Raw genomic sequence first — 23,076 nt, 5'->3', positions numbered from 1 at the left:
TTGCTCAGCTGTTTTAAACCCTAGATTTAGGTTGAAAACCCTAGATTTTACAACCACCTCACGCAGAAAACTCTGATGTGGAACTAGTCTTTCAGTTTCAATGCATTATTAAACAGCTAAATTAAACGAACTTTGCTGCAAATGAAAATTCCTTCTTTTTATTCTTTCCTTGGTGGACAAGGAGAACAGTTGTTTGCTATGAAAAACAGCAAAGACTAGCCCATTGAAACAGGAAAGTCTGTCTCAAGAGGCTTTGTTTATATGGGGTTTATTGGTACCTTTCTCATTTTCCTTGTCTGGAGGACAACGCTAAGATGCCAGATCTCAGCTACTCATCTAAGAAGGCTAATGAAAAACATCAGCAGAAGGGAGGGAATTTCCCCAGTATTACAATGATTTCTAACCAATCTTTTTTGAAGATAAAAATAAAAAGTAAAAAAATAACAAACTTGTAAATTCAAATGTCTGATGTTGCAGATAATGTCCAGAGCATGGTAGTGCATGAGACCTGATACTGCAGAGAGGAGAGGAGGTGGTTAAGGCTGTAGTATTCACACAAACATCCTATATCTAGTCCAGTGTCATCACATAAACTGAGCTGGTGGGATGGAGAAAGGCAGCTTTGAGCTTATGTGTTAAGGTGTTAATGCAGCCACCTCTCCCAGCTGCTTCCTGTCTGCTTCGGTCACACCAAATGCCCTTCCATTTGCTCAGAGGCATACAGGCAGGAGGAAGCCAAATGCTGTGCAAACTTCATGAGGATGCTAATTATGATGGCTGCCTGACTTCAATGTGGTAAATAGAAATACCACAGCTGAGTCCAAATGGACATGCTGGTGTTTGTTTTTACCTTGCAGAAGCAAACTGAACATGAGGGCTTGATAACATCTGATCCAAGTGCTCGAAGCATGTCCTGGCATACGGTATCCTGAGTGATGAGAGCATGTCAGATGGACCATTTGGATAATGAAAGTGACCCAAACTCTCCCACAGACCACATTTAGGTGATTTTGGATCTATACTTGGATAAATAACACAGCTGAACGATTTTCTTTGTATCACATAGCTGCTAGTGACCTTGTATTTCCAATCTATCCCAAAAACCACTTATCTTAGAAGAGTGTCAAGTACATCTGTGTAATACAGAAGGTGGTCCTGTTTATATTTAACACACACATTTAAAGAACAAAAAGACTGAAAGGTCAGCATTAGAAATAGCCAGCACTATTATTAAGCTTATTCTTGTAATATCATTTCTGTCCCATTGCATGTATCTGGTATTTATATCTATATTTACCCTAGTTATAATCTTTTATTCACATCTGAGAAAAATCCAGCATTTTCTGTTGTAATGGAAGACTGTATCCTAAGAGTGCTAGAAGGTCACAGGAGGAATTTTAGACCTGACATTTTCTAAATTTACACAGGCATTTCTTTTATACAAGCTTATTTTCAACCCATTTGTTTGTGTGTGCCTGTAAGATAAATATGCAGTTTATTCTCTATATATTCATGTCCACATCCTTTTTTTTTTTTTTTTTTCCTTTCATTATAAAAACATAATAAGAACTATATTTCATTTTTGGTATATCCATGCTACAGTGCAGGAAAATCAATTAGCTTTAGCCCTCTCAGTTCCTTTTCTGTAAAACTGGGATTTACGATTCAGGTCTTCGCAGTCCTCCTATGGAAAAAATGTGTTTAGCAGTATCTGGAGGTTGTTGTTACTGCTATGTACTCTCTGCTATCATTTGAAGGGTTTACTAGTTTGTTTGCCCAGAGATTTCTGAGCTGGGTCCATGAAAGCCAACTCAGGTACAGAGGTTTATTGCCTCCTGAGCAGCGCTTTGTATGTGTGACTATATTACATGTAGGACCATATAGGCTCAGGTATGCTGGAGAAAGGGTGCTGAGACACTTAAGCAGGCACTGGCATCTGATATGCTACATGGCATTATGAGGCACTGTATCATTTTTGGGATGGCAGTTAGCTGAGACTGGGACTTTAGCAATGAGCACAGAGCTCCAACCGCCTTCACGGTGCTGCAGCCTACAGCTAATAATGTCCAAGAGTGTCTGTACAATGGCAGGTGTATACCGCTGCTCTAAAATGGCAAATAGTAAAGCTGTAGCATGATTTTGCCCTACACTTGCAACAAAACTGAGCTGTCTGCATGCTTGGCTGTGTCATTTGAGCCTGTTTGTTTTGTGGTCAGTGCACGGAAAACATTTAATATGGGTCACAATATGCTACAATGCAAATAAAGCAAAATCTGGAGTGACTGCACTCTAACATATGCGTTCTTACATGCTGTCTTAAATCATGGCTCAGAGACTGTTTATTTTCAAGAATAATTTCCTCTCTGAGTGCTTGCAAAGGAGACGGCTTCTGTGTCAGTTCAGTGCAGTAGGATGCACCAACATGACAGCCTCCTCTTCGCTTTCTGACTGTGCTGCCTCCATTTTTATCATGAGCCCTACTGTGAAGTACATCCTATCTTTTCAAAAAATACTCCCCTCCAGCATCCCCTCTCTGTCTATCAAAGAAAACCCTTTTGTGAGTGCAAATCTAGGTGCAGTTTCTCTCCTTCCTCTTTCTCTTCTTCTCTCCCTCTCCTTCTCCCCCCCCCCCCTTGTGTGTGTGTGTGTGAGTGTGTGCCAGATGATGAGCATTTTGAAAAGAAATGTGGAATCTGAATGCATGAGCAAATCTATTTGGGCACCTGCCTCTTGAAAGAGAGGAAGACAGAGAAGAGTATAAATGGCAGAGGCACTAAGCAATTGCTGGAAACAGCTCTTCTCACATCCGTCTTTCCTCAGTGCAATCTTTTCTAATGGTAGCAGTATTTTTTTTTTTTCGCCAGTGCTTCTTTTCCCAAATTTGCTTTTACAAATGGAAAAAAAATGGAAATTTGTTGAATCTTGTTGCACTCTTGTGAGATAAGTAATACGGTATGTTCCAGTTTTGTCCTGTAGGTCAGTTTGTGTATAGAGGCATAAAGATGCCCACTAGTAAAATCGTTGGGATTAGGTTCTGTATCAGAAAAGGGGATGTACAGAAGTGCATGGAGACTAGTGGCATAAGTTGCCTCAGCTTATACCAGTGTCTGAGCAGAAAGCCTTTCCATCCTGTGGAACTTGTGCCTGATTAGGTATTTTATGGCATTTCTATCTTTTTTGGTTTCTATGCATTTTTTTTTCCTTATTCCCTCTCCATCTGTGTTTGAGTAGCAATGACCTGGAGAAAGACGAGGGAGCTCAGGAAGCTGCAGAGGACCCTAAACCCACAGGTCAGATGGCTCCAGCCTCTGGCAGATCTCCTGGGAGGCAGTTGGCTGTTGGGTCTGTGTTTCCCTGAGAGAAGAATTTAAAGGAAACATCTCTCCCACTTGTTCCATGTTACTAGTATTCCTGTGTGGATGGTTTAGCTTATTCATCACTATATGCTATCATGGCTGCTGCTTCATAATGTCCATCACAAATGGTCTAGGCTGAGTCTTGGAGTCCAGATATGACATACTCAATCCTAACTATACTGCTGCATTGATATTAATTTCTCATTCAGTGCTGTCACGGCAGCAGTGCTCCATTCAGCAAAGGAGAGATGCTACTTACTTTCCTATGCAAAATATTTAGATTTCTGTGACGAACAGCAGAACCTAAATTCAAAGTGTTATTATAAAATGTTAGCACCAGTAATAAAGAAAGCACTGCACCCAGATGAAACTGTAAAGATGATTTAGATAGTGTTGCAATTATCTCATTTATAAATTGAACAGGACACTGCTGGTAGCAATTTTTATGTAAAGTGTTGTAGGGTTTTTAAATGACCCTAAGTAGTAAGGGCATTTGCTCTGAGTGTATTGTGCAAGATGGAATAAATGGCGAAATAATTTGGGCTTTTAAAACTAGGTTGAATAAAAATGCTACGATATATCCTGCATGGGTGGGCTCACTGACAGGCAGATGCATTCAGGAACATAACGCGTCTTATATGCCTCTGATTTAAACGACTCTGTGAAGGTGCCTAAGGGCTGGTTTACACACAAGCTTGCACTGTTTTAATTAAACCTGTTTTCAGTCTAGGATTTTCAGTTCAGAATAAAAATTACTGTCATCAAGACAGCTAAAAAATGTCAGTCTAGGGGGTTCAGACTCTGCTTTAGGCATCCCACCATAGGTGTCTAAGGGCTCTGTTGTTGGCTCTGATAGTCAGGTATATATGCATGGAAAATAGGTAGGCTTTCTGAGAGCGAATGTCCTGAATTCCCTCAGGCAGGGATTTACTGCTCTCCACTGACTCCAGGGCTTGAGGAGATGAAGCCCATAACTTAGACAACTGGAGTGAGATCCCCAGCGCAGACGATGTAAATGATGTCTCCTCTCATTTGTGCCATCTTTTTTCTCTCTCTGATTGTTCTTTCAATGTTTACACCCAAACTGCCACTGCTGTGTGGAAATCAGCACCACAAATGCAAGTGTTCTGGGGAAGACGTGAAGAATAATCTGGATAAGAAATGAGGAGTAATAATAGCTTGCTAAAATATCTGTAGGAAAATTCAAGAAACAATGAGCAAATAAAAGAGAAAATGAAAGAACAAAAAGTTAAAGGGTGACAGTAATAACTTGAGGAAGATGTGACTGGAGGTGCTGGAAATGTAATATAGACGGATTTTTGAACACATTTGTTGGCCGAGCATTGAGCTTTCAAAGTCAAAAGAAGGGATACAGGCAACTTAGTGGGATTCTGGCACTTAATTTTCCTTCACAAAATCCTGCCTTAGATACCCAAGTGAGAACAAGCAAATATATTCTATTCATGTACATGTATGTTCACATATGTATGCACATATACCACATATATATATACATATGCATGCACATATATTTATGTATGTATATACATCACATGCACACAAATACAGAATATTTATTCAATATTTAAATGTTCAACATGCATAGTAACTTAGTATACACATATGTGCTTCCCTCCCCTTTATGTAAGTACAACCCATAAATTAAAAATGACTTCTAGGGTTTCTAAGACATAAAGAGCAGTAAGACACCTAAAAGTCCACTTAGATTATTAACACTGAACTCTTGATAGAGATCTTCAACCACCCCTCAATCTCCTTCTTGGTTTGTTTAGCTCTCTAAGGAGCTGCAAGCTTTCCTGTGTTCCTCGGTGCTTTAAATTCTGCTAACATAGATGCCAAAAGGCTCCACATGCCCGTCTCCTTCCTCAGTCTATCTAGGATTTTTAAATGAAGTTGCATCCTTTGTCTGATCTGTCAGACATGATCTAAGCCAGCTGTCCAACAGGATGGGTTTCAGACAAAATATAGCACTCAAAGTGGTAGAAATAACCTTGACATTGGAGCACTAATTTCAGAATTGTTAGGCTTGGATTCAGTTTTTTATTTCAGGAGATTAACATCTATGCTGCCTCACAGACAAAAAGCAACAATTAGCACTCCTGGAGGGCTCTTTCTACTGAACCAAGGCCACAACAACGTCTACATGCAGGACTGCTCGCAGTCAAATCCAGCATCAGTGTCCTGCACTCATATTGCTCAGGGCTGATCCCCTCTGTGCTGGCCTTCAGGCTCTTCTGGTCTCCCTGTAGCCTCGTACTCAAAGTATCTAAAATAAGGAGCTGGAGATCTACCTAAGGCAGTCCAGGAGCACTGAACTTGATGTACCCTGACCGATAGCACTGCTGAGGTCTTCATCAGGCTGTTTAAGAGGAAACAAGATGTTTCACTCCAAAGGAGGGTCCCCCTAAATTCTACACGTAGACAGCCAGGGCCTTGGGAGAGAAATGAAGAGGGAAATTCTCTGGCATCTATAATGTTTGTATCCAAGAGCCATGGGTCGAGAAAGAAGAGAAAAGAAAAGAAAGCCTGAGTTTGTGTTTTGATGGGTAGGACTCTTGATTGTGAGGCTTCACTTCTAGATAGTTTATGGTGCTCCTTCCTCATGCATAATGACTATGATCAGCCCTTGGCAAAACAGGTTGAGAGTAGAAAACATTCATAGGAGTGACTGCGGTAACCAAAGGTCTGTCCAGTCTGTTTTGCAGAATGAGATACTTCTGTCTGGGGAGAGACTGACTGGCAAAAGGGATGTAGTAAAACATAAACAATGGAAAAAGTGAATTAAATATAATTACTTAGTATAACACAGGTGGAGGTGTGTCCAGTGAAGTTTTCTGGAGAACTTCTAGCAAGCACATTAAGTACTTTTCACATCAATAAATTATGGAACTCATTGTAACTGGATACTCTGAGAACGCAGATTTAAGTAAGAATTGGGTGGGGGGCAGACTCTTGGGGAAATTATCTATTACAGCCCACTCAAGCTCTAATAGAAAAATCTATTAAACATGAGGATCTGGTATAACCTGTGGCTGAGGAAGACCCTAAACTGCTGACAGGAGGGATCAGGGAAGGTTTGCTATTGATGTACTTCTCTCTTTCTAATGCCTTTTGCAAAGCCTTTGCTATTGGCTGTTGTCAAAAACAAGGACTAGGTTAGATGCACCTTTGGTCTAACTCAGTGACACTACTCTTATGTCCTCTTAACCAAAATCATAGCTAATCCTGAGAATAGTTATTTTTAATACTGGAAAAGGAAGATTTCATATATTTTTCTTGTTACCACATAGTACAGCATACTGCCACGTGTGCTAATAATCCCATCTAGCTCTCCTTATTCCACAGAGGGATCAAATTCAAGACAACAGCTCCAGGCATTTAAAATATCATGTAGGAAGCCTAAATACAGGAAAGCAGTCAGAGAAAACCCCTTCTAAGCTGCTTGGGGTTGATTGAAAAGTTCCTGCATATGTCCCCAGAGTGTCGCTGATATTTTGTAGCAAATTCCCTAGGGGCTTACCTCTTATGTTGGAGGTCTGGCAGTTACAATTGGTGTCTTACAGTAAATGACAGGCCACGGGCAATTTAAACGAATCTGAGTGACACGAGAGGAAGTCTGTTCCTACTCCTACCCACTCCAATCCTGAGCACATGGTCCCATGACATCGCTAGGCAAGCACAAGCATCTATGTGGCTGTATGGTAGCTGGATCAGCAAGATGATAACCATATGGCTGAGTGCTAATGGGCGGAAATGTGGAGCATGAGATAAACCTGCTATTTCTGAGAGCAACAAGGCTTCCTATTGGTTTAGACCACTTGTGAAAGCATATACACAATCTCTCCTAAGATCTAATTACAAAGCATGTTTGGTCTAAGGTGGTTTTTTTTTGGATGACATTGATTTCAGCTAAGAACATGTGGAGTTAATGATCATTTATAGAGTACTTACTGTGTGGAGCACTTGGTCATGAAATGGAAGACCAAGGATTTAAATTAATGTTCACATTGTTCAGATTAAAGCAGAGGATTGTGCCTCCGAGAAGGATATCCTTGCTACAAGTCAAGGACATATCCTTAAGAAGATCCCTTACATCCTTCCTGTTTAAGGCAGGGGTGAAAAATTTACAGAGTCAGCAGGGAACAGAAAAGCTTCTTTGTTTATCCCTGGATGATTTTTTTCCTTCCAATGCTGATGTGCACGATGCACACACAGTGTCCTGTAACCAAGGCCGTACATACTGTTGTCCCTATTCTCAGGTACAGGTTCAGGCTCTTTTGCTGATCTTCTTTTGGGTGCCATAATTCTGCATGCCTGGCTGTACAAAAATTCAGTTTGAACAGATGTGAAGGCATCTTTCTACCCAGGTGAGCCTACAGATGGCAGTTCATGCACCCTCCGCTACTTCTGGGAGGTATATATTCAAACCCTGTTAGTTTGAGGAAGACGCTGAACTCTGCTTTCCCACTTGCTGAATGAGATGTTGTGCAAAAGAGAGCTGCCTTGTCAGTCTTCTCCTCAAGGGAAATCCAAATGCTTAAGCCAGGATCAGGTTTCAGGCTCTGAATCGCATGCTCACAGCAGTGTTTCAGATAAGTGCTCTAGTCTAAGCGAGAGGCAACGTTTCGAATGTATCCATCCCTCCCTTTAGCTTTGTCTGTCACAGCTGGCTACAGTGAAGGAACCAAATTACCTCTTGCTTTACTTGGAAGGAATTTAAGCACCTGATGCATCTGACTGGGGAAGGGCTCATCAGCCTTACCCTACCAATGCTTCCTGTGAGGGACCTCTTCTTGGAACAAATGGAATCTGCCTCAGCTGGATGCACACGCGTACGGTCTTCCAACATGGGTCTGTTTCTCATGCAGAAAGGATGGAAGAATTTGAATTAACCTCTAAATTCTCCAGCTGATGAGTCAGGATTCCAGCTACTGTAACTCCCAAATGCAGCTTTTAATTGGGTCTTGAGTGTAACCCCTGGACAGCTGAAGGCTACAGTTTGCTCAGGAAAACCCCCATGGTTGCCATCTTACATAGCAAAACCTGAGGTGTATTAGAAACATGAAACTAGTCTTCCCAGTAATTAAATGTACCTGCAACTAAGCTTCCAAACAAATTTAATTGATGTAAGGCTACCTTTTTATCCATAAAATGAACATAAAGGCAAATCAATTTAAAAAGAGCTATGTAGTTTTATGTAAGGAATAAAGTCAAGTTCAGTAACGTAGTGAAGATATTCCTGTTACTCACTTAGAGGCTTTTTTTTTTTCTTTAAAAAGGGATGTCTATTTGGTGAATATTTATATATTTTAAATAATGGTAATTAAAACAGTATGAAAAGAGGTAGTGGGAGGACATCATATACCTCCTATTCCTTGGATAAAAATCACAAGCTTCAAATACTAACATCAAAGATAAAAGGCTTGTTGTGTTGGCAACTTTATAGTCACTTTTCAAGCCTGTCAGATAGTCATGCTGTGGCATCAACCATTGTTCTTTTGGAGGCCTTATCCTTGTCTAATTTGATGGGAAAGAATCTGTCATCTCTTAAATGATATCCCCTTCCCAAATTAAAAGGAGGGCAAGAATTGACAGATCCCTCTTTAAGTGAGAGAAACCATCTATTATTTATATGCCTCTTTTAGCCCCGCTGCTGCTACATCTGACTGCAGAAAAAAAACAATAAACTGCCACCCACCATAAATAAATAAATAACATTGAAAATGCTGCTTTGTATTGAATTAAAATATCGGAAATGCAAAGCTCTACCTTGATGTTGGGATCAAGGGAGATGCATTTGTGCTGCTGCAGTCATGAGACAGAACCCATTCTTTTCAAAGTAATTGGCTCCCTGCTGTCAGAAGTCCTGAGGAAAGTTTGGCATGTTTGTATAGAGCTGAACTGTATTGTTGTATTTATTTGGAACAGGATGCTGTCTATAGCTGGACCTCTTCACTCAGAAGTTAATGTCTGTCTGCAATCTAGCTACTGAGTTTTGGGTATGTGCATGGAACTTGTGCACATGTGCTTGTTTACATTGTGCAGCGTACTTTTTATGTGTTTGTGAATGTAAGTTATTTTGGTTGGGATGACAATTAAAAAAATGCTCTGTGAGCATGAATTCTGAAAAACTTCCACTTCAAAATTTACAACAGAGACTTTCGAAATCCTTGTTTAAGAGTGTTGGAGAAGAGATGCAGCCTCAAAGCAGCTCAAATGCCTCATCTCTGTCTAGAAGCTCAGAAATAAATCTCACACACCATCTGGCAGGAAAAAGTAGCAGACTTAGACTGTGGAGAGGAAACAAGCCATTGACCAAATGTTTCCCACTTAAGTATTGCTCAGATGATATTTGCCCCCTTCTCACCCTGTGAGCTCAGATTACCCAGCGAACCTTTTTGCCACAGTATGAAATGCGCATGTATCCAAGATGCAAACCTCCAAGGAAAGCTGTTGATATTGATAGTTAAAAAACAAAAACCCCAACAACAACAAACAAACAACAATACATTTGGTTAGATCCAATGAAAGTTCATATGACGAACTATACAGAATTAGAGCTAAAATTTTGCATGAAATCACAAAGCAATTATAATCAAAAGGAGATTGAAGAGATATGATATGAAATCCTGGCACTCCCCTGGGATAAAATAGTCCTGCAGGGCTCTTCCTGACTCATGAGTTTGTATTGATTTGAAGGAGGAAAATAGGACATATCTGCTGATAAAACAGATAAAGAAGTAATAAGCTTCTAGTATTATGGACTAACCTGCCTCCTGCTGTAAATGTGTTTCTAATATTGAAGGGGCAAGTTCTGCCCTCATCTCTACCCCAAGTCATTTTTTTTTTAAATGTAGCCTAAAAGTAAAATGAAAACCAAAGGTTATGTCTGATAATGTTATCGTTCTACTAGTATCCAAAGCCTTTGAATCAGATTTATTTATTTATCTGTTTATTTGTTTATTTATTTTTCTGTGGAGACAAGGAGAACATCAGTATTACTGGTTTTGTACATACAGTTATTTTCTCCATATTGTGAAGAGTTTCTGAATTGTGATCTCTAGAAATCCAGGAAAAGTATGTTTAGCCAATTTCTTCATATAGCTGTAACAAAATTTCCCTCATCAACCAACTGCTCTGTACCTTTCCCTAATTTCAATTATCTGAAAATAAACTGTTTAACTCTGGGCTAGTAATGTAGATACTTTCCCTATTTAATGGAGTGAAATAGGCATATAAATGTGACACATCTCCTACTATGCTAACTAACATGGCTGGGTGACTCATTTCATGTCATGTCCATCTCTGTACAGATACTTTCTAGGAATTGGATGAAGACACGAGGCACTGAAGGCTGCACAGCAGACATAATAATTTTGGTTCCAAATTCAGGTCACTACTATGAACCTGGTCTAGATCCAATTAGTGACCTGCTATAGAGGTGAAAACCTGAATAGCCTATTCGTAATTCCCTGAGTTATTTGGTCTCCCAAAGCAATTTTATTTAGCTTGAAGCCTGTTCTTCCAAACTACTGATTTATATTTTAGCTGAGTGCAAGAAGGATTTTAATCATTAAATGTAATAACAGCATTTGTTCTTATAGGGTAAAATCAGCTCAATCCATATCCAGTAAAGAAACCTTGTAATTGAAATAGAAGCACACTACTCCATCACTTCAGGCATGTAACAATAATAGCTAATAGTAAAAGATGATATATCTCATCCCCTTAGGGATACTTGAGTAATTTGTAGGCTGACAAAAAGATCATCTATAGTACCTATTCAAAGTGGGCAAGGTAGTGTCTGTCTATTTGTATCTCTTGATTTATGCTTTGGATTGTATTTGTAATCTCTGGTGCTGTGGGTAGCTTTGCACAGGGTATTTGTAACTAGACAAATTACACAGATGTGTTCACACACTCTCACTTGTGCCCACACTCACACACACACTTTTCCTCTCATAATGACAACACATATTTGTGAAAATTCAAATGCTATAGAGAAGAACATGTCAAAGCTGCATATCACATAACTTTTTGATTTTTGTGATGGTAAATGTATCAATGGTGAAAATAATGAAACCAATGTATTCAGAGAAATCAGTCCATTGCTCCCTAGATAATAACAGCCCACTGTAAATACAAATAAGCTCTGTGAGACACAGGTGAAAGGTGGGACAGAATTTGCATGATTTATGCTCTAATTTAACACAACTTTTTTTTTTAGGTGATTATTTCAGTTGTGGTACAGTATGTTTCCAAAGAGTTGCGTGTATTCCAGGGACAGAAGTCAGTGTCTCTGAAGGTTTCAGGGGGCAGATCCAGTCCAGCCAAATGAATTGCCTATATGGAGGAAAGCAGGCTATCCCTTTAGAGATCTTAACTGGCACGTTCTCTGGGGAATACAGAAAATTCCCATGGAAAAAACTACTTCACCTGAAGATTAAAATATTAGTACAACTGAGACATCCAAGTCAGATGGGATTAAATCACTTCCTATTACAAAATCATAATACTCAGATGGGTCCTTGACTTGCTATGGAACCTTGGTTATTCCATAGTTCCATACAACAAAATTATTTTATTTTGTTCACTGTAGAATATTATATTGGAAAAGCTTTCAGAAGATTCCTTTTGTAATTCAGAGATGTGCACCATGCATCATCTGGTTCACAGTTATCCATACTCCTATTTAATAGCTTCATTAGATTTTTGAGAAACTACATACAGAGTCTCTTTCCACAGTACCTTGTCAGGCCAGCATGGGAAAGGAAATGTGGTCAGGGGGAATGTGGATAGAGGGAAAAATGAGAGTACAGATGTATAGGCAAGAAAAAGACAAAATGGAACAGAGTGATTAGTTCAAGGCAAAATAAAAAGGCATGTAGTTGATGCAATTAGATGGCTAATTTAGGTGTAACAAATAATCTTGAGGCTACTTGGCTGATATTGATAATGGAGAGCAAAGATGGAATAATAATAATAATATTTTTTTTTTTTTTTGCATGAGAGTAATGGCTATGGCATGGAGAAAACATGAATGAACATGGAGAACATGGAGAAACTCTGAATGAGTTTCATGTCATTTAATTTGGTTAGGTTCACCTCTAGATTAAAACACCAAATTCTAGGTTTATAAGGATGGCTTCTGCATGCAGGTGAGGCTGCCTGAGATTTGTAACAGACAATGAAGATCGTCAAAAGGCAATGAGTTCTCCTCAGGTTCTGCGTCACTTCTGTCATCCCTATCTGAGTATGTTAGGGTGACTCAAACTGCCATGGATGATGGTTTCATATAGATGACAACCCTACTCAAAATGTGTTTAAGGTTGGTGGAATCAAGAATATAGAAACAACAAGCAGTATGGTCTGCATCTACCACCCTATTGCTATGAGGGAAAGGTAGAGTTGTATAAAGAGAAATTAAATAATTAAGAAAATGAAAATTCTGATAAAACTTTCTGAAGAGGGGATGATTTTAGGATTATGGAACAGTATTTTGAGTGAAATCACATCAGCACCTGGCACTTTAAAATTTTGAGAGCAGAAAGCAATAGCAACGGTGATTTTCAACTCATTTGCATTGTAGATACCCAATTTACATAAAGGTCTTCTGCCCCTCCCCCCCCTCTGATAACTGTATTTGTCCAAATTATTTATTGCAAACAAAATAGGAGATGAATTCAACCATTTTTCCCTGTTTATGAATCATTTTCAAGCTCATCTTAATTTGTATGGAAGTATTCCTTGCACATAAGTATTTGCCAACTAGTTTATGAGGACAAATTACAGATGACAACTTGTTCATGAACATTTATTTCAACTCTTTATTACTCCTGAGTTGTGATTAGTCATCCATATCACATGGTACTGAACTGACTGCTACTTTTTAATCAAGAAAACAATGATTAATGATGGCAATTAACTGATAATGAGAAACAAGAATAATGTGAAGTTCAGAACTCACAAACATTTTCTAAATAAACCAGCAAGTATTCAAAGACACATAGGTAACCAACACTGGTTTCCTATGAGTATGAGCATGACTAGATTAATATGTTCATTTATTAAACATGTGTGTTCTCTAGGTATTATTCTTAAACATTCATACTGCCATTTCTACATCCAAAAGGAACTCTGGGATAGCACATAAGTAGTTTGTTGTTCCATGTTGGATATGCTTGCTTTCCAGGTGAAGGATTTTATTAACATTCTGTTTCTAAGGCCTGCATACTTTTAGATGTACTCTTTTGGGGCCATTCTGAAGTTTGGTCCTGCAGAATGTATGTTAATCCCCAGTTTTGATCATGACTGGAGCCATACACCTCAAAGAAACCCAAACGAACCTTTTCCCCCCAAACAAACAAACGAACAAATCCACAAACCAAACCAACCAACCAACCATTCAAACCATCAAAACGAATCAAAACAGAAAAAAAAACCAACCACCAGAAAATAAACAAAAATCAAACAAAACAAAAAACATCAGAAAAAGACAAGAAGCATCTGCGCGTGTTGCAGACAAATACTTATTTTGATTTTACTTGGTTAAAATAGCCATTGGGAACCCTGAAAGAGCCTTATTCTGGGCTATAAGGAGCAGAAGGTGTCATTGTTGAAAGACTGACTGATGTTTCCTGGTTGTGACAGAAGTGGCTTCAAGCACTGTCATTTGAGTACCACTGCACTAGGAAATATGTGGTGGAAATAAACTTGCCCTGGCAGCAAAATGGATGAGAGCATCTTAGGTATCTTTTAACAGCTCTTCTTCTTCTGATTTCAGAAATAAACAATACATAAAACACTTAAATCTGTTAGATTTCTGTTAATTATGTCTCTCTTGAGGAAGACAGCTTTGACCTTTTATCAAATTAGTGTGACTGGAGAGGAAGTGGAGCAGAATCTCCATCTACAAACAATCTCTACAATCTCCATCTCTATTTACTAACACAGAATATCCTTTGATCAGGCAAGCTATGAAAACAAAACAAAACAACAAACAAAAAACACCAAAACCAAAACCACACCCTGATTACTCTTGCTAGATGACAAAAATTCATAAAAATGTAGAGCCACCAGAGAAGCAATGAGGCAATCAGCACTAAGGAAGACAAAGTCCTTCTTCTCTCCCATTCCCTTATGGCCCTGCGTACTGGAACCAAGACCCTGTGAGCACTGATGGATGAGCCAACTTGATTATGGCTCTGCTATAGCCATTGGTGTTCAGCTGATTACACTAACTGATGTTTGGTTTAGCAAGCTGCAAAGGCAAACTTTTGATTATTGTCTGGTGGCTTAAAACAGCGATGGACAATTCATGAGCAACAGAGCAAATGAAGCTTGTTTTCCAAAGGATTTGTTCCATGAAGTTGTATTCTCTGGGGTTTAATGAGTGAGCACCAACTGAAGCTTCTCCAGCAGCTGGGGCATTCATAACGGTGCTCTCCCAGGTCTATTCTGTAGTGTGCAATAGTGTATATGCCCGTACTGCAGCCTTTACGCTGCTTTCAAGTTGTCCTTATAGACGCTATTTGTTATAAGAATATAATGTCTGTTGGCTCTCAGATATAGTTATAACTGATGAATGGATTTGGAAGGGACTGGAAAAGGGCAGAAGAACACACACACTAAAAATATATATAAAATAAATGCAAAAAGACAAGCTACACCCACGATCAGCTTACATGTATTTACATGGGCAGATAGTATTAATGGAACATAATTATAAAAAGACTTGGTTTACTTAGGTTAAAAAAAAAAAACACACATATACCTTCTTTTTCTAGATATATTGGCCTTGCAATTTGTCTGTGCAATTGTCATCACCAGAGGCGTACAGAACAGTCTTCAACACCAAAAAAATAAAAATAATAAAAAAAATAAAAAGCCACACCCTGAAAACCAAACCAACCAACCAACCAAAAAAAAACGGAAACACCCTTAATACTATTTCAGTGGAGATGTTGTCATATAGATATTCATATGGGCTGAAATGACCCATATGAAGTACTCAAGTACCTGAGTACTATACTTACTGATAAACTTATGGTTACGTCTTCATTATTATAATTATTCATGTAGAATAGATGAAATCCTGCAAACACAAAGATTAAAGCCCAATTGCAGACTGCTGACGATGCAGTTCTCTTTAAGAGAAGACAAATATAATGGTCCATGAGTCATGACACAACCACCTCTAAGGTGTGCAAAGAACATACCCCTGGCTTTACCATGTCATGGCTCTGCCCAGTCAAACCGGTTCAGCAGCATGTTGCTGAGATTAGCTGATGGCAGGGGTCTAGGGAAAATTATAGTATTAAGATGAGTAAGCAACTCATCTTCCCAAATGAATTGACTCAGGTTACACCAATCCAAAGTGCCAGGACTTTGTGCACTGAAGGTGGGAGTGCTGTGTTTAACAGTGCAAGACCAGAACTTCTTCCCTGATCCTGGCTTGCTGCTTTTAGATTTCCAGCTTTATCTTGGACCTCGTAATGGAAACCTGTCTGGTGGTCAACTGGGCACTTTGTTCTGCCTTGGTCCCTAGACCCGCTCTGTTGATCTTGCTTGGGTGTCGAGGGACTGTGCCCTTGACAGTGAGAACACTGCCCCTGCCTGTCTCACTGCAACCCTCCACTTCCAGCTTCCCTTCACCTGTGCAGCAGCACTTGCTGCTCCTTAGCAGCATCCCCCTCAGTCTATTTTGGACCTCTGATATGCCAGTTCCCCTGGATGCCCTCCAGTTGCTGTCCTGGAAGGGAAAGCAATCAATTCCTATTCACTTTCCCAGGATTTTGCAGACTTCATTTCTTTTCGTACCTCAGTTTCTCCATAAGTAAATTAAGCCCATGCTTTCCTTTGTAAAATAATTTACAATTGAAAGATGAAAAGTGTTATGTAGGAGCTTGTAGGAACTTTCTAACTTCCCACTGAAACCAGTGGGAGGTAGACATGTACCTACACTGTGGAACTGGCTCGTACTGTAACTATGCTGTAATGATGGGGAGTTAATTTTCCCTAGCTTCAGTACTCTAAATAATAGGCATTTAATATAAATTAGTCAGCTGAGATACTTGAGTAGTTTCAGCCCACCTTATAATCCCCATGGTGTCCACAAAGAGAACTTTAATTACTTAGATGGCCAGACCTAACTGGTTGTTTTATGCTAGGTGTCAGAAAGTTAATGGCTAATTTACTTGTGTCCAGACTGATGGATCCAGTTTTAGTCTTTGTTAATAAGAAAAGTATTTGGTTATAAATCATTTGAATAACAAATATTGTCTTGTTGCAGTCTTATAATGCTGTTGGTTTAACATGTGTCTGAGAAGGTGCTTTGGGGAAAAACGGCTTAAAAGATTAGAGATAAGAGGAAGGTGATGTAATTCAATAAATAGTCTTCTGCATCTAGTCGAGAAATCAATTAATTCTGATTCTTCTTTAATTTCTACCAGGTTAAGGAAAAGATGGCTTTGAATTGATAAAGATGATTTGTTTCTACTCTGCTGCGCTTCAGTAACCTCAACTATATTTTAACCTGCCACTAGGGTACTGACTGTATGGCATATTTAGCTCTGTGTGATCCTGAATTATCTTCTTGGAATAGATTTTATTAAGAGATGAGTATTTTTACTGATATCTTTCTTTTCAGCAGTCTGAACCCTCTGGTCTTACTCACAAAATAATGTAATATCCAAGAGTTTAATAAAAATATGAGATAACATGACATTAAGACGTATCTCATTTGTATGCTTTTGGATTAGATTATTAATTTAGGTTCTGTTTCAAGGAGCAATTATAAAATTAAAACAAAACCCCACAAAATCTACCCTTCAGATTTATTTCTCAAATATATCAGTGCCTTCTCAATGGTTCCATTTCCTCGTGTTTAAATCTTGAAGCTATTGCACATGATAACACACTGCCATAAAATCTACAAAATATGCAGATAGTTGAGAAATGCAGATTGTTTTCAGGCTTTACAGGAGTCTGAAACAGGGATGAAATCAAACAGAAATTGTTTACCTCATAGGGAAAACAAAAGAGTGAAATAGCAGAAGTTTTCAAGGTCTTGTAAAAGTTTATGCTCCCATTAAAACAAACGTCCTCACTGCTCGCTGCATCACATTTGGGGAGTCTGAAGCAGCCTCCCTGTGGTTTCATTTGTTCACAAAGCATGCTAATGATGGCTTCACGATTAGATGTAGCAATTATGAAACGTGTAAAATGAGATCTGGAGAAGACTTGGGGAGACAACTAAATCTGCAGCAGATCAACAATAAATCACAACTCCCTCCTGCCTCTCACAGGGTCTGCCTAGGGAGCCCCACAGGGTGTGCCTAGGGAGCCATGTTGCCGCCTCCTCCTCCTCCTTATTATTATTATTATTATTATTACTACTATTATTATTAATTTTCAACGGAGAGGAGAGGAAGGCAGCTTGAGTTCCCGAGGGTTAGGTGCCACCTGGGCCGGGCTTTTGGCCACTGGTGCCTGCAGGTGGCCCGGCGTTGGCACCGGTGAAGCCTCTCCCGCATCCCTGGGGGCTGAGCAGAGCTCACGGCCGCTCCGGGCGCCCTCCTCGCTACCCACCTCACGTCGCCTCCGCTCCCTCCAAAAGCAGAGCCCCGGGCTCCCTCTGTAGTTCAAGCCGAGAAATAGAAACAGCTCTAGGAGCTGCTTCGTCTGAAGAGGAGGGAGGGCGAGCGGCCGGGGGGGGCTGGAGAGGGGTCGGTCCGAGGGGCATCCATCGCCCTGTCCCTTGCTCCCATCGCATCTCGTGTTTTTTTTTTTATTATTTTATTAATAAAAATAATAATAATAATTTTTATGTGTGTGCATGCCTTGTTTCTGCCCAGCTGGACCATCACCCTTCCCGCAAGACGGGCAACAACCTTGGGGGGGGGGAGCGGGGGGGGGGAGGTTTGGCGAGCTCCCTGATGACCCCATGGGGAGAGGCAGCAGATCTGTCTTCTCCAGGACTGTGATGGGGAGTTCCACCCTGGAGCATAAAGCAGGCCTGGCAAGCTGTAGGGTGTGTGAACCACATCAAGCCAATGTCAGATGTCCCAGGGGACACATTTAGAGTGTCTGTGCTAGCCTGCCTGTCATTTCATGGGTGCAGCATTGATCTTGCCTCGGAAAATGTCTTTCTTTAACTCTGAATGTCCTTCATTACCGCACGCTGCTCTGTTCTGAGATGGTGGGTCACAGCACATGGAAGAAAATGACAGGATGACCATGCACCTACAGCCCTTTCGGGGTTCTTGCATGATTCTCAGAGCAAGCATGATCCTGGATAGAATCAAAGAAATTACCAGAATTGTTAACAGCAAACATTGTTACCTCAGGCTTTATGCCTTAAGTTTATGAAAAAGTAAGACCAAGAGATAAGTCATGCACTGTTGGCCTCTAATTGCTAAAACATCATTGTCAAAAGCATATCTTGAAATGCTACAGTAGTTGTCAGCCCTGGTGGGCTAGAAAGAACCTTCCTGTCTCTGCCGAGTAAAAAAGACGTATTGGAAAATCAAATCATTCACAGATGGGAGATTTTCTGTACAGAGCTTATAGGATAAAGAAATATTCATGATTCCTATAAAAAGGATTTGTTCAAAGATAATTTTGCCACTGTTGCTAGGACCAGAGACCGGCAAGTGGAGCAGAGCAACTGCTTCCCAGTAAGTGCACTAGTGCATAAAATCAGGCTGACTCACAACTAGGCAGACAAATACGGAGGGGCTGCAAAACTCCTTTTAGCCTCCCTTCATAAAGCAAAGTTTCTGCCACTTTCTGGCTTTGACTGGTCTCTTCAGTCCCATTGGTTATAGGTTGTTTGTGTTTCAGTTCAAACAAAAGGAGAGCTGTCTTTGAAATCAGGGTAGGCTGAAAGCTTCTCTGCATTTTTTGTGCTGCTTTTGTGGGCCTTATGTTTTGCCACTTTGCCAAAATTGAGTGGTGACCTCAGAAGCAGGACTGGAACATGTCATTTGGGTGGGTGGTGACTGCGCAGCCTCTGAGAGAGACACTAGCTTTTAATACCATATTTTTATCTTTTTTTTTTTTTAATATTTTTGACTTCATATTGCTTTCTATGGGGGGGTGAGGGGGAGAAGGAAAAGAGAGGACTTCATAACATAGCCTTTAACTTCCCCTCTTTGATATCTCTGCAAATCTCTTCCACATGCATCCTTAACTGGCAGTACTAATTGATGTTTTTTAATCTTCCAAGTTTTACCCAAGAGATTCTCAGTGATCAGTAAAGCAGAGGGTGAAGAGAAGGGTTGGTCACTTGTTCCCTCTTTGCTTTGAACACCCGACTGGTACAGTCTGCCCTGGGTATGCCAGGAGTAGAAGACAATGGCTCATAAAGGACTGATCCTTCCTGATCGATTCTGAGTCATGATTCCCACTCCCCTGGCCCCACCTGAGCATTTGAATGACTGATTGTTCTGTGTTTCAGTTTCTCTACTTGTAAACTGAGAAACAGATTTGTTCATCCTGTAAATATGCAGGTTATACTGCAGCTGAGTATTATGCATATATTTGTGCCGTGTTTACATTTACTATTGAACTTTTCTTTATTTCTTGTACTGTAACCTTTTTTTATTTTTTAAATCTGAGATACTTGTTTATGCCACACTGATATTTAAATCTATGCAAAAGAATAAGAAATGATATTTTTCTCATCTAACAACGTCAAGTTCTTTCTTTTTCCATCCTTCATCTCTTCAGCTGGAGGAAAATTTGCTTCCAATTTAAGGTAAATATGCCTATTTCTCCAAATTAACATTTGGAAATATTGTACTTCGTATTCTTGTGGTGCCTGGAAAAGAAAACCTTAATGGTCTCCTTTTGTTTTTAGTGCCCATTCAGCTTTGGATCAATTGAGTGTGAAGGACAGTGGGAGAGGAGACAGTGAATTTAATGACTGTGAGTCTGATATCATTGGAGAAAGGTTAAAGAAGCCACCTTCAGAGATGATGGAAAACCAGGTTGGAAAGTATAAAACTAACATCTCAATTTTGGAGTGCAAGACATAAATGAAGGCAATGAGCTGAAACAAACCTTGGTCTGCTTTGCAAAGCCCCTGGCTGAAGAAAGGTAGGAGTAGACAGAAAAACAGGGCTGTCTGACCCCTTAGTTCCTAGCATCCCTGACTCACCAGTGAAATATCTCAGTGATGTTACACAAGTATGAAGCCATGGAGGTGGTTCAGTCCTATGTAGAACACTGCCACATCCCACAGTGACGTGTTTCTAAGTGCTTCATTTTTGTATGCTCAGTTTGACACAGCAGAAAATATGTTAGAATCACTGAATATCCTGAGTTGGATCATCAAGTCCAACTTCTGGCTCCACCATGGGCCACCCAAAAAACAAACCATATAGAGAATGTTGTCCAAATGCTGCTTGAACTCTGTCAATCTTGGTGTCATGACCACTTCCCTGGGGAGCCTGTTTTGGTGCCCGATCACCCTCTGGGTGAAGAACCTGTTCCTAACTCCCAGCCTGACCCTCCCCTGTCCCAGCTCCATGCCGTGCCCTCGGGTCCTGTCGCTGTCCCCAGAGAGCAGAGCTCAGCGCCTGCCCCTCCGCTCCCCTCGTGAGGGAGCTGCAGGCCGCCATGAGGCCTCCCCTCAGCCTGCTCTGCTCTGGGCTGAACAAACCCAGGGACCCCAGCCAATCCTCATACACCTTGCCCTCTAGACACTTCACCATCTTTGTAGCCCTCCTTTGTACACTTTTTAATAATTTTAAGTCCTTATATCGTGGCACCCAAAACTGCACGCAGCAGTCCACATGAGGCCACACAGCGCAGAGCAGAGCAGGACAATCCCTTCCCTCGCCCAGCTGGCAGTGCTGGGCCTGATGCACCCCAGGGTTTGGTTGGCTCTTTTGGCTGCCAGGGCAAACTGCTGGCTCGTCTTCAACTTGCCATTGACCATGGGGCTTCTCTCTAGCCTCTTGTCTCACCGTCTGTATATACAGTCAGGGCTGCCCGGATGATGCAGAGTCCTGCATCAGAGAGAGTCCTGAAAGTGAGCAAGTGCTGAGCACTGCTTTTTTAAGGATTCTGGAAGCTGAGCAGCAAAAACACAGACATTAAATTCATCAGGTTATCCTGAAATATTTGGCTTATACATGTCTGTATGTATTGCAAAGGGCCACTCATATGCATGCACTGTTAAAAAAAATAATAAAAAAAAATACATGAACAATTGAACTGCTGAGTGTTGAATCATATGTTTTACACAGGTATATATTTATTACAGCTCACATAATAGATGTGGTAGTATTGTCCAAGCATAATTTTAGAATATGGTCCTATTTCCTGCAAAATTAGCACAAAGAAATATTGATATACTTATTTGTAGATATAATAAATTGCTTTTTGGTAGAGTAAGCACACCTAAGGTCTTCCAACAGTTACTGTTATACTGCTGATCCAAGCATAAGGTTGCTTAAAAACAGCCATTACTATGGGAACATATTATTTTAAATTTAGTAAAACGTATCAGATTGTTGCGTTCTAGTGAAATATTCCATTAATTTAAGAGACTTCCAAATATCGCTGCCCTTCCAGGTACTATATACTCTGCAGAGGAAAAAACATACATGGGTGCAGAGAGCTATCACAGTTCTTATGCCCAACAGTTGAAAACAAGCAAAACACTTTCTCTGCATTACAAAAATGGTTATATGATTACATATTCTACAGTACCAATTTATCAGCACATACCTCAGTTTGAAAAGTCTAATTTTTATCCCCAGCAGCCAAAGCTGAATTGAGGTTTTTATCAAGTGAATACTCCTAAAACTGAAAGACTGTTAGGTTTATATGAAAGATTTCTAAATCATGGGCACACCAACAAGCCATGAACTAGCTTGTCAGGAAAGGACAGGGGATTAAATCACCCTTCACCTCTGAAATCACCCTAAATGCCTCTGAAATATGAACATCATTCTGAAAGAGCAATGAAAAGATATCACAGAGTATCACAAAAATGTACTGGGTACTTTTGTCCTTGTTTATGAGAAAGCATTGCCAACTGAGATATATAAGTAAAATCCCAGCAAAATCAAATGTTACTTTAAATTATGGCAAAAACAATCAATCTATAGACAAATCACCTTTTAAAAGTTATCCTGTTATTTCTAAGTTTATTTATTTATTTATTTATTTTCTAAGTATTCCTATTTCTAGCCTTTTAAAAAATATCCTATTATTTCTAAGTGGAAACATACTAAGGCATGTAATTAATGCTGCTAGTAATTAAAAAATAAATGAATACAAGGTGTATATTTATTCTGAAATGATTGCATATGTAAATAAAAAGACCTAAGTATAAATCTATAGTTAAACATACTCTATGTTGATTCTGTTTCTTATGAAATACCAATAAATGCCCAATAAATCAGATGGTCTATTTTTTTTTCCTTTTTTTCTTTTTAAGAATAATATAAAACTGGCCTCAGTCCTCTATCTGAAACAATACACTCAGACTTTTAAGCCCACATGGCTAGGTGAGTTCTGTGGTTTTGTATAAATATTGAGAAATGGCTGACTGGCAGAGCTCAGAGGGTTCTGATCAGATGTGCAGTCTCAATGAAGGTCTTTAGCTAGCAGTGCCCCCCAGAGATCAATATTGGGTCCAGTCCTGTTCAACTTATGTATCAGCGATGTGGATGAAAGGACAGAG

At 39.9% G+C, this 23,076-nt stretch overlaps 1 long non-coding RNA gene across 2 annotated transcripts in view; it reads left to right on the top strand.

Moving 5' to 3' along the window:
- LOC310892742 overlaps positions 1-22,472 on the top strand; it is a 40,816-nt gene extending 18,344 nt beyond the window's left edge. The window contains exon 3 of one of the 2 annotated variants that reach the window (XR_014578365.1): positions 20,239-22,472. This is a non-coding gene — a long non-coding RNA (uncharacterized lncRNA). Of the gene's footprint in view, positions 1-857; positions 2,804-20,238 lie in introns of those variants that run through there. The other variant, XR_014578366.1, reaches the window with a different exon arrangement.
- Positions 22,473-23,076: the final 604 nt, after the last annotated feature.

The sequence above is a fragment of the Anser anser genome, assembly GCF_964211835.1.
Source record: "Anser anser genome assembly, chromosome: 1".
Lineage (NCBI taxonomy): Eukaryota > Metazoa > Chordata > Aves > Anseriformes > Anatidae > Anser > Anser anser.
The sequence above is the reverse complement of the archived record's forward strand: the minus strand, read 5'-3'. Positions and strand labels throughout refer to the sequence as shown.